The following is a 13103-nucleotide window of genomic DNA, read 5'->3' as shown; positions in this document are numbered from 1 at the left end:
CATATATGCCTGGTACCCTTGGAGTCTAGAAGAGGATGTTGGATTCCTGGAACCCGAGTTACAGGCAGCTGTGAGCCACCATGTGGGTGTTGCCAACCGAACCCAGGTCCTCTGCAAGAGTACCAAGCAGTTCCTGCCTGCTGAACTGTCTTTGGAGTTTTACATAGTGACTAAATTAGTGAATGCGTAAAGACACTTTTCTCAATCAAGTGACTTGTGGTAGACATTCAGTAAATATCGATGATGATTTTATTGTATGCAATAAGAATTTTATTTTTATTTATTTTATTTGCAATGTTGGACAGCAAACTCAAGACCTTATATATATCAGGCAAGTGCTTTATCATGGAACATACCAGCAGCCTCTACTGCTATTTACTTTCAGTAATAAATAAGGCAGTCAACACCTTCCCAGCTCCCTTCAAGCTTAGAACAAAGGCACACGTGACATTTAGACATCTATTTTTATTTATGATTTGATTTAATTTTGTGTTTTTGAGACAGGGTTTCTCTGTGTAACAGCCCTGGCTGTCATAAAACCGGCTCTGTAGACCAGGCTGGCCTCAAACTCACAAAGATCCGCCTCCCTCTGCCTCCCGAGTGCTGGGATTAAAGGAGTGTGTCACCACGCCCGGCATCTATGTTTATTAATAATACAGAAATTCCACAATTCCCTCATTTATTGTTTGCCCTGTAAGTTAAGATGGCATACACTGTTGTGCATAGGTCACTCTGCAGTCATTTATTTATTTGGTTTGTTGTTACATAGTGTAAGTTTACTAGGCTGGCAGGCAGGAAAAGTAGATTCTGATCATCACTGGTCAGTTCTGTAACAGGACTTTACTTCCTTCACCTATGAAACAAGTTACAGTAAAAAAATGTCCAAAGTCCATTCTGACCCCAACAGCCAAAGATTCAGTGACTGACATAGAAACGGTACCCTAGCAGAACTTTTCTCCACTCTCTTCTGAGTATATACTGAGAGACAGACCCACTATGTGCTTGTTCTGCCAGGATGAGTTTTGTCCTCAAATTTACAGTCTAGCGAAACAACTAGCCACATCACAGCCTAACCTATGCTCTAATACAGGTGTTTACATACAGAATGTTAGGACCAGATCCAACCAATGGGCAGTAAACCTGTAGTCAATGGGAGAGACTCAGGAAATCTTTGCTGATGAGTGGGCACCTGAACTGTGCATTGAAGAAGAAATGAGTTAAGAGAGAGGAGGGAGGGCTTTTAGGTGGAGATAGTAGTAAAGCAACGTAAGACAGAGAGAGTACATGGCACAGGGAACTGACAGTACAGAAGACTGGAGGTAGAGGCTGTGGGCCAGCATGTAAAGATGAGCTTCTCACACGCTTCCATTTACCGTGGTCCACTTCACATTCCCAGTCTTTACTCACCAACCACACAATTGTTCAGGCTAGAAATGTAAGGGTTATCCTTGTTAAAAAACCTTCTCTTCATCCATGATTATCTCTAAATCAAATCAATTCCCAGTTCCCAGTAAATATATAGGTATATATGTCTCTAATTGCATGCTTTTCTGTGTTTGCTTGTTTCCTTTGGAGACATGATCTTACTGATACAACCTAGGCTGGCCCCAAACTCACCATCGTCCTGCCCACATTCTGGGGCTGCCGAGTTGCAAACTGACTCTCTAACCCATGTGCTACACTCTGTCCCAGTTGCACAATCTTGCCCTTAACAGCATCACTTAGACATGATGGTCTGGGACCTTGGAGTCACATCCGATCTTACCATATTCCTATTTAGAATCCTTCATGGAAACCCACTATTCTTAATAAAGCCAAGGTTTCTTGACTTGATCTAAAGCCTTGCTGTATTATTCTCCAGCCCCACTCAGAATCCCCTCATCTCCTTCCATTCAGTCACCTTGTTTGCTAGATTAGGCTACAGCCTCTATTACCATAGCATTTACACTTTCCTTGCAATATCTTCACACTTACACTTATTTATACTTAATCATGTACTTATTTGTTTAGTGTCTGTGTCTATTGCTAGACTGTCTACTCCATGAGGAAAAGACTGGATATGTTTTCTTTATTGCAATAGCCTAATGCCTAATAAATACCTTTCAAAGTGAAAAATGAGAAAAGAAGAGAGGAATCAGATATGATAAAACCTGAAAAGTGGCCATTGGATTTAGTGGTTAAAGACAGTGGGTGACCATGGAGAAAGCAGCTTCAGTGGTGTAGGTAGATGCAGCCTGAAACAGGTTGAGGATCAGAAGAGAGACTGTGGGGCCATAGGGCTTAAATTCATTTCAAGTATCTTATTCATGGGAGAAATGAAAACAAAATAGCAACAGATAAAGAGAAGACGTGTAGAACAAGAAACTTCTGCTTTTTTAAGATAAGAAAGAGCCGAGTTTATTTATATGGTTGGAGAGAAAGTAATAAAAGAGAAGCTATAGAAATTAATAGAGAGATTACGCACATGAGATAGGGAAGAGATACATCAATGAAAGGGCATCAGGAGAGTGTGGAGACTGGAGTTCAGAGAATAAGTTCTATAAAACCCAAATGAGACAAGAAAGCCAAGGTGGGAGTCTGTGCAGCTTGCACAGAGGCATGGAGCCCAAGGATGGTGTGGCTTCCCTCTTGCCCTCTAGACTGTCTATTAGTTATACTAGAGTTCTAGGTTTAGTTCTGTTCCTGTGACAAATAACCTGGAAAAAAACTAGAGGAGATAAGGGTCTGTTTGGCATCTACTCCAAAGTTATGATCTGTCATACATGGGAAGTTAAGGCAAGAAATCAAGCAGTTAGTCACATCACATCCACAGCCAGGAGCAAAGAGAGGATAAATGAATTCTTGCTTACTTACTACTCAGCTAGCTTTCTCTACTCCTATATAGTCCATAGCCCTGCCCATGAAATAGTGCTGCCCACAATGGGCTGGGTTTTTTACACATCCATTAGCAATCAAGACAATCTCTCACTGGCACGGCCACAGTCCAACCTGATCGAGATAGTTCTTCATTAAGACTATGTTCCCAGGTGACCTATTTCATATTAAGGTGATTTTTTAAACTAAGAAGCACAAGGAGTCATTCAAAGAAAGGTGAATGGGAGAAGGGCTAAAGAAATAGGAGCTTAGGATCAGGGGCTGGGTGTTGTGGGATATTTGTACACTGTGTAAAGATGTATCACATTAATTGGTGCAATAAAAAGCTGAATGGCCAATAGCTAGGCAGGAGGATAGACAGGACTTCCAGGCAGAGAGAACACTGGGAAGAAGAAAGGTGGAGTCACCAGCCAGATGTAGAAGAAGCAGGATGAACAGTATGTAGATGAGGTAAAGAGCCTCATGGCAGAACAAATATTCCTATAAATGAGTTAATTTAATTCAAAAAGCTAGTTGAGACAAGCCTAAGCTAAAGGCTGAGCTTTCATAATTAACAAGAAGTCTCTGCACCCTTATTTGTGAGCAGTGGTTCCAATGAGAAAGTACTGGTACCTATGGCACCCAACGTGGGGCCACATATTTCTACATCAGACCCAAGAAAGCTTAAAAAAAGATCCAAACATGGAAACATGGAGGCAGCAATGGCTTCCTAGTCCTGTAGTCTCTTAGGCAATCCATAGTGTACAGAGATGTAGCTTGAGTCAATCAGCATCATGTGCAAAGCCACAAGGTGGGTTTAAAGTTTGGTTCATGTGGTCAGAGAAGGTTGCAGGCGTGCAGTAAAGTGGTTCAGACTAAGAAAATCTTTAAAGAGATGCAATAAAAAATGGGTATAAGTAATCATAGAAAGAGTAAAATAATATAAAAAGAATAAGCCACATAAGGATGGGAAATACACAGGACATCTGGATCCTGTACAGTGTTTTGTTGACTTTGAATTTTTTTTTAATGCTGATGACCGAATGACAGCTGCTGAGAGACACTGAATTTTGGAAGGGACTGTTGAATTAAACTAGCCTAAATACTTTTGAGATGTCTTGGCTTCAGAATGAAAGTTGGCAAATATATTGTATTGGGGAGAGGTTATGCTTTTGTTTCCACAGGAAATGAAAAGCTATGGATTCATTCACAGTTAATAGAGATCATATTTGGCCAGAGGAGAACTCCTAAGGATCTTGGCTACAAAAATGAGGGAGGAAGACAGGAAAGACCACAAGACAGGTGATGTGTATGCTGATCCCTCTGCATGGGAACAGTTCTGAGACATGGTAAATCTTGTTGGCTACCGAGTCCTCGTGACTTATTATTACATGCCATCCTTTCATATGGCATGGATAGAAGCTTGGTTATACAGTCCAAATGAACTTAAAAAATTGACAGATACCTTTTATTTGCTCAAATATAAAACAGAAAATCGTTAGCTGACTTGTACACACCAGACATTCCATACGTGTGTTAATACAGATATGTATGTTACCTTTAAAAGTTTGTGTGTTTTCAGAACAAAAGGACTAAACATCAATGAAAACAAGTAGCCCAGGTGATCCAGCCTCTCAGAATGCCTCTGTTGCAGTTCCCTCAAAATTATACACCCCAAACAACTTAAAACTGCTAGCTGAGATGGTCCAGCCTCATAGACTATTTCAGCCAAGACTTCACATAAACCTTGCACTTTCCCATCACACAGAGACCAAACAAAAAATAACACAGCTATCTCTCCCAGGACTTGACCATTGCTCCAGCTTTCTCAGGGTCCCCTAGAGATGCCATTACCCCTAGACAACAAGAAGCAGTCTAGAGAACACAACGCCCACATTCACAAGAGGTAGGGTGGATGGTTTTTGGCGTTTCTGTGGGTGATAAATGTTTGTCATTGTTTAGGGGGGTTAGTTACAAATTGTTATTGGTCATGGTCAGGGAGGAAACTAAACAAAGAAGGTTAGATTCAAGGATCTTTTTCTAAAAAGAAAAAGGGGGGACACAGAAATAATAGGGTAAAAGGGTAGATTATTGAATCTACTTTTAAACTAAAAAACAACTATTAATCTCAAATATTTCATATTGGTATGGATTTTTGTGTATTGATACAAATTTAAGATTATTTTTGTTTTAATATACTATATATATGTTTCCACTTTTGTTTAAGGTATTGTACCTATGTAGTTCATTTAAAAAATGTAATATATAATTAAGAAATACAGGTTAGCAGTTAGTTATTTATAATGAAATTTGTTGCCTTGTTAGGTATGTTTTCAAGGTTAAACAGATATATTTTAGATAGATAAATGGTCTTCAAATAATTCAGAGACCTAAATAATAAGGCATTTGAGGTATTTCAGTAACATAAGGCTTGTCATGATAGTGAGACATGTCGGCTCCTGGCAGCACCAATTTACTTCAGAAAAGGATGATGGGTGTTGAAGAATCTCCTTGTGGAGTTTACTTTCATTGTGGCAAAGTTAGCCACTGGGCAAGAAACTGCCCTTGCCTCGACTGCTGAGAGTGTGTTGTCCAAACTGGACAAGCAGGACACAAAAGAGAGCAACTGCTGAACTTTGCCATGACAAGGTAAGACAGTCCTTCAAAATTCCTGCTTCACAGAAAAGTCTATCAGATATTTTAGACCTGTAGGCTGAAGATGGATGCCCCAATGATGCAGAGGAAACTTAAGTGACTAGCCAAGCAGTCAGCTATCTCTGTTGTTTCTATAGTTTTGGAAGTTGTTTTCTCTGCACTTCTTTTTACTCAGGTAACATTATATGCTTCTGAAGTCTTTGATGGTGTGGAAGACTAGATAGTTATAGTTACAGTTTTCCTTGTCACCAAATTCAAAAAAGAAACTTATATAAAAGATAAAAAAGTTTATTAGGTTAAAATACATAAAAGCTTAAGTTGTTTATCTAAAAAAATGTTTTAAGGTCTAAAAAGATAATTTTAGGATGTAATACAAGTCACGATAGAAAATTGTTTAGGTATAAAACTTTGAACTCATCAAGATAAGATAGATAGTAGAGTAATTCCTCTAAATGACAAATACAAATGGACTGGACATTGTGAATGCAATTCTTACTTGATAATTGTTCTTATTGTATATAATTTTACTGTATTAGAGTTAAAACCTTTCCTTTTCATTTAGACAAAAAGGGGGGAATGTTGTGGGATATTTGGATTCGGTGTGAAGATATGTTGCTGTGATTGGTATAATGAAAAGCTGAATGGCCAATAGCTAGGCAGCAGGTATAGATGGGACTTTCTGGCAGAGAGAGAACTCTGGGAAGAAGAATGGTGGAGTCACCAGCCAGACAAAGAAGAAGCAGGATGGACAATATGTAGATGAGGTAACAAGTTTCGTGGCAGAATGTAGATTAGTATAAATGGGTTAATTTGTTATAAGAGCTAGTTGAGACAAGCCTAAGCTAAAGGCCAAACTTTCATAATTAATAAGTCTCCATGTCTTTATTTGTGAGCTGGCTGTCCCAACGAGAAAGTACTACTACAACTGGAGAGGGAGCTTAATGGGTAAAATGGCACACACTTGTAAGTAATCTCTGAACTAGAGAGCAGAGACAGGTTAACCATACATGTAAAACTTAGAATTCCTGTTGAGAGGATAGATGGGGGTGGGGCGCTGATGACTCCATCTTTTTATCTTTCTTGGGAAGAAAATGAGGGGGAGGAAGAGGGTTGATAACTCTTATGGGAACAATCCAGAACTTTCTAGAAGGCATCTCTTTTCTCCACTCCAATCTTTGTGTTAGCTAGCCCTATGCAGCCCCTGGGCCAACTCTCTTTGCAGATCAAAGCTGGTGAGTTCTCTGCTTTCCTCCTTTGATGTTTACTCAGTCTTCTGTCTCAAGACTGTGATACATTAGTGGCTGCAGTCAGTTTAAGTGGCACATGGAAGACTGGAAAGAGACCTGGCAATGGGTTTGCCCAACTCTGCAAATGGATGGTTATTCCATTAAGATATGCTTGTGTAAATAAATGAATTCTGTCAGGTGTGCTATTTCAACCCTATGGAACTTTGCATTGACAAGATAAAGTCCAAAATGTCTTTAAAATATTATTCCGTGTCACCCATCCTACTCCTGGACAACAGCACAGGCCTGTGACATACAGCATTTTCCTTCTCCAGTGCCTTGTTCATCCTATTATCTAAATCAAGAATGTCCTGCTGTAATGCTGGATCAAATTTAGGGGTTAACTTAGATGACCCTATTTCTGGAAGCCTTCCCTGTTCATGCCAAGTACAATGGAAATACACTGTCTCTGCCTTTGGCTCATGAGACATGCTTCTTTAAATACACATGAACATATTGTTAGAACATTTAATGTATCACACACTTTCCCTTCGGTATTCTTCCTATGATTATATCTTTAAAAGATATGAGAAAATGACCTCTGTCTGTGATTGTGTGCAGAAATCAACTCAAAGTGGATCAAAGACCTAATTGGATGATCTAAAGTGATAAAACTCCTAGAAGAAAACACAGGGGGCACATCTCAAAGCATTGGTAAGCCCAATAATGTTTTTAAGACATAGATGCAAACAGGAAAACAAAGCAAAGGGTAGACAAATGGGATTTCATCAAACTAAAAAGTCTATGTGCAGCAAAGAAAATGATCAGCAGAATAAAACGGAGCTTACAGAGCAGGAGAAATACTTGCCAACTATTTGTCTGGCAAGTAACTGATATTCAGAATGTAGAGTGTTTGTGCATGTATATGTGTATAAGTGTGTGTTTGTCCATGTGTGCAGGTGTGTATGTATGTGTGTAGAGGGCAGAGGACCATCTCGGGTGCTGTTCTTCAGCAAGTATCTACCTTGTTTTCCTCTCTTCTCTCCCCTCCCCTCCCCTCCCCTCTCCTTTCTCTCTCCTCTTCTTCTCTCTTCTTTCTCTCTCCCTTCTTTTTATTTGAGACCGAATCTCTCACTGGCCTGGAGCTCACCGAGAAGGCTAGACTGGCCAGTCGCCGAGCCCAGAGATCTTCCCATCTCCACCACTTCTGTAACTGTGGGTTTCCAAGTGTACACCACTGCACTTGGCTTTTTGTGCAAGCTTTGGGAACCAAACTCAGGTCCTTGAACTTTTGCAGAAAGCATTTTATGACTGAGCTATCTGTCCAGCCCCAAAATGTACCTTCTTATGGTTTGAATAAGAAGCTCCCACAGGCACCTATGTTCAGGTCTTAATGTTCAGTTGGCGGTGGAGACTTTAGGAGGTCGGGGCTGGGTGGATCACCGGGTGAAAGCCTTTGCAGGTTAACTTGTCCAGATCCTCATTCTGTCTTTCTCTGCTTCCTGTCCCCTGTGAGATGATACACTCTGTTTCACCATGACCTGCTGATCAGTGCTCTGCCCACCATGGACTCAAACTTCCAAAACCATGAACCAAAACCAGCTCTCCCTTAAGCTGTCATGTCAAGTATTTTTGTTATAACAATGAAAAGGTGACACAGAAGGAACTAAAAAAAAATGTAACAAAAAGAAAAAAAAGGAATCCAACTTAAAAATGGACAAGTGGTCTGAACACACAAGTCAAGAGAGGAAATACAAAGGGCCAACAAAGATGTGAAAACTACTCATGACCATTAATTAGCCATGAGGGAAATGCAAACCAGTGCTGCACCGACGGTTCATCTCTGTCCAATACATACATTGTAAAAACAACAAAACAAAGCAAACATCAAAATCCAGGAGACACTGGGAAGGAAGGAAGGGAAGAAACAGGAACTCTCATGTACCACTGAGGGGGACGGTAATGAACACAATGACATGTGCGAGGTTCCTCAGAAAGTTAAAAATGGATGTGCCCTTTGGTCTTGGGTATTCAAGAGAGGAGAGATTAGCATAGGAAAGTCACCTGCACACTCGTGTTTATTATAGCACTACTGACAACAGCTGAGATGTGGAACCAGCTTCACTGCCCAGCCACAGATGAATGGAAAAAGAAAATGTGGCACACAAACACATTGGAGTATTAGTCAGCCGTGAACAGGAACGGAATCTGGCCTTTTGCTGTAAGAGGGATGGAATTAGTGAAACAAGCCAGCAACAGAAAACAAACGTCACATGTTCCTCTCATGTGTGGAAGCTAGAAGATACTGATGCGAAGGTAGTGACTGCAGCTGGATGGGAAGATGAGTAAGGAGGGCTGAGTTTAATAAGCGCAGGTGTGTGTGTGTGTGTGTGTGTGTGTGTGTGTGTGTGTGTGTGTGTGTCTGTGATAATATCACAATAAACCTGTTGACATGTACAATTAATTCTAACAAAAGATTTTAAGAGGTGCCATAAAATATTACTAACTCCCCAACTTATGAAACCAAGAATATCTTTATTTATCTGCATATTTATTTTCCGCCTTTCTAGTGTTCAGTATTAAACCTGTGGACCTGTGTATGCTAAGCAAGTACTCTACCTCTGAGTTACATATCCAGCCCACAAAGATCTAAATGTCATCTTCTTCCTCCTATTTGATGTCAAATTATTTCCAGCTACAGCATTCACATTAAATCAGATTCTATAATACAAATATTAAAAGAAAACCAGACATATAGAACACAATGTCTTTTTCTTTCAATTAAAGAATTTACATTGATTTATTTTATGTTTATGAGTGTTTTGCCTGTGTGCATGCATGTATGTATGTGCACCATGTATGCACCTGGTGCCCTCAGAGTCTAGAAGAGGATGTCGGATCCCCCTAGAATTGGAGTTATAGATGGTTATGAGCCATGATTTGGGTACTAGGAGTCGAACCTGGGTCCTCCACAAAAGCAGCAAGTGCTCTTAACCACTGAGCCATCTCACCAGTCCACAGTGTCTCATTTCCTCCTGGGACAATGTTTTCACAGTTTACATATCTTTCCCTCCCTGCATCTGAAATGTGCATTCTCCTGCGGGCCTCCCACAAATTTCTGACCTTTGAAAAGTACTTTTAACATCCTGCTCATCATTCCTTGCCACTACCCTCCATCCACTTCCTGACTCTCCTGGAGACTCTGTTGAAATCAGAAGGCCTATACCGATTTATTCAGGCCTTGCAATGCTGCAGTAATATAACATCCAACCATGAGCCATCTTGTGTTATTTGATTTTAAGAGATGTGAAGAACTGGAAAAGAAACTTTTGTCGAGTGAGAAGGTCGTTGGATGTTTGTAAGAGTGACTTGGGTGGAAACATGCACTTCAAGGCTGTGCAGCAAAAGGAGAACCCTGGAGCACTGTGGAAGCAAAACGAGGAATCTAATACCAAGACCAATTTTCCTTTGAGAAACTTGGGCTTCTTTGTATTTTTTAAATTGATTTAATTGATTATTTAATCAATCGCATTGATTAAAAAAATATATTATAGTTCGCCAGGCGGTAGTGGCACATGTTTTTAATCCCAGCACTCGGGAGGCAGAGGCAGACATATCTCTGTGAGTTCGAGGCCAGCCTGGGCTACAGAGTGAGTTCCAGGAAAGGCTCCAAAGCTACACAGAGAAACCCTGCCTCAAAAAACCAAAAATAAAATAAAATATATTATAATAAGAAAAGATGATGCTTTTCGTATATAAAACCTTTATATTTTTTTTGGTGTTATTTACTTTTTTTAAAAAGAAATTATTATGTTTCCAACTGTCTTCAGCCTGACAATTGGTTTGCTGAGTGTCACCGTTAATAGAGGCATCAATTTTAGGAGTTGTGCTCCTGGAAGTGGAATAAGGAGGAGGTGGAGCCCAGAGTCGAAGATACTACTGATAATGAGGGTGTTTGAACAGTGGTAATTGGCAAGGAGAGAGCCTAAAAGATGTATCCAGAGCCCAACCCTTACACTGCAGGCAAGCTGCCAGATAAAGACTCAAATAGCACCTACGCTGGCAGGAAAAGTACTTTCGGGCTTCTCCCTCGCCATAAAAGCTATTGAGAAGAGTTTAGAGAGAGACGTACCATGCCTGAAGTGGTAACTTCAGACTTGTGGTGTATTACTTCGGTGGAAACCTTTGCCATTAGAGTAGTAGGGACAAAGAATGCTATCTTTCCTCTTCATTCGTGCGTGTGTGTGTGTGTGTGTGTGTGTGTGTGTGTGTGTGTGTGTGTGTGTACACACGAGTGCGCATGCTCATGCACAGTGGCACTGGAAGCCAGAAGAGTATGTCAGTCTCCTGGAACTGGAGTCACAGACTGTGAGCAACCTCATGTGGGTGCAGGAAGCAGGACTTGGGTCCTCTTCAAGAGCAGTAGGTATTAACAGCTGACCCACCTCGCCAGCCCCAAGAATGTTATCTTTAACAAAGTATAGCCCTGCGGTCTAGCTGATTAGAAAATACAATACCAGAACTATGCAGTGAAGATTAGAAATGACTCAGAAAATCACCAATATGGGGGCCACGGAGGTGACTGAGAGGGTGAAGCACTTGTTGCACACAGGTAAGGATTTCCACAACCCTAGTGAAAAACAGACCGTGAAGGTGGGAGTCAGTAACACCCATGGGGTAGGGAGGTAGAGTCAGGCAAACCCCAGAAGCTCTTAGGCCAGCCAGTGCAACTGAAACCAGGTTCCCTGACAGACTTTGTCTCAAAAAACCAGGGTGGAATGCCAGGCGGTGGTGGTGCATGCTTTTAATCCCAGCACTCGGGAGGCAGAGCCAGGCAGATCTGAGTTCAAGGTCAGCCTGGTCTGCAGAGCGAGTTCCAGGAAAGGCACCAAAACTACACAGAGAAACCCTGTCTCGAAAAACCAAAACCAAACCAAACCTAACCAAACAAACAAACAAACAAACAAAAACCAAAGTGGAGAGCAAGAGAAGAGAATATCGATATCTACCTGCTGCCTACACACACACACACACACACACACACACACACACACACACACACACACACGCACACGCACACGCACACGCACACGCACACGCACACGCACACGCACACGCACCCAAACGTATATTAAACAATAAACAGCTGCCGTAATTTATTATTGGTTAAAAATTCAAGTTACTTTAAAGAAATTAAATAACTACTGTTTGTATGTATTTTAAAATGCATATGATTTATTACTCATTTTTGACACAGTTTCTCACCATGTAGCCCTCCGAGTTTGGAACTCACTATGTAGAAGCTATATAGACAAGATTGGCCTCTAGCTCAGAGATCTTCTAGGTAGACAAAGCTGGCCTGCAACTCCCAGAGATCCTCTATGTAGACCAGAGTGGCCTGCAACTCCCAGAGATCCTCTATGCAGACCAGACTGACCTCCAACTCCCAGAGATCCTCTATGCAGACCAGACTGACCTCCAACTCCCAGAGATCCTCTATATAGAACAGACTGGCCTCCAACTCCGAGATCCTTTATGTAGACCAGATTTGCCTCCAACTCCCAGAGATCCTCTATGTAGACCAGAGTGGCCTGCAACTCCCAGAGATCCTCTATGCAGACCAGACTGACCTCCAACTCCCAGAGATCCTCTATGCAGACCAGACTGACCTCCAACTCCCAGAGATCCTCTATATAGAACAGACTGGCCTCCAACTCCGAGATCCTTTATGTAGACCAGATTTGCCTCCAACTCCCAGAGATCCTCTATGCAGACCAGACTGACCTCCAACTCCCAGAGATCCTCTATATTGAACAGACTGGCCTCCAACTCCGAGATCCTTTATGTAGACCAGACTTGCCTCCAACTCCCAGAGATCCTTTATGTAGACCAGACTGACCTCTAACTCCCAGAGATCCTCTATGTAGACCAGACTGACCTCCAACTCCCAGAGATCCTCTGTGTAGACCAGACTGAACTCCAACTACCAGAGATCCTCTATGTAGACCAGACTGACCTCTAACTCCCAGAGATCCTCTGTGTAGACCAGCCTGGCCTCCAACTCCCAGAGCTTCTCTTGCCTCTACTTCCCAAGTGCTGGATTAAAGGTGTGTGCCACGTCCAGCAAGCCCCTCCGTTAGTTTGTCAACATAAGTATAATAGCTAGGCTAATTCAAGTTGTCAAGGAGCTTAACTATGAAATTGGCCATTTATTTTAGTTTGTTTTTTCAATCTGTCTTCCTATTTAATATTCAAGGCTTTTAGTTTGGAATGTTTTGTAAAATCTTTTTTAGTAAACAGTGAGTGGATCTGACTGGCAGTCTACTGGTAGTAAAAACTGGATTGGTGTGTTGTATGTATGGGGAGCCG

Source organism: Peromyscus californicus, unplaced genomic scaffold (genome assembly GCF_007827085.1).
Source record: "Peromyscus californicus insignis strain IS unplaced genomic scaffold, ASM782708v3 Scaffold_7__1_contigs__length_154581171, whole genome shotgun sequence".
NCBI lineage: Eukaryota > Metazoa > Chordata > Mammalia > Rodentia > Cricetidae > Peromyscus > Peromyscus californicus.
The sequence above is the reverse complement of the archived record's forward strand: the minus strand, read 5'-3'. Positions refer to the sequence as shown.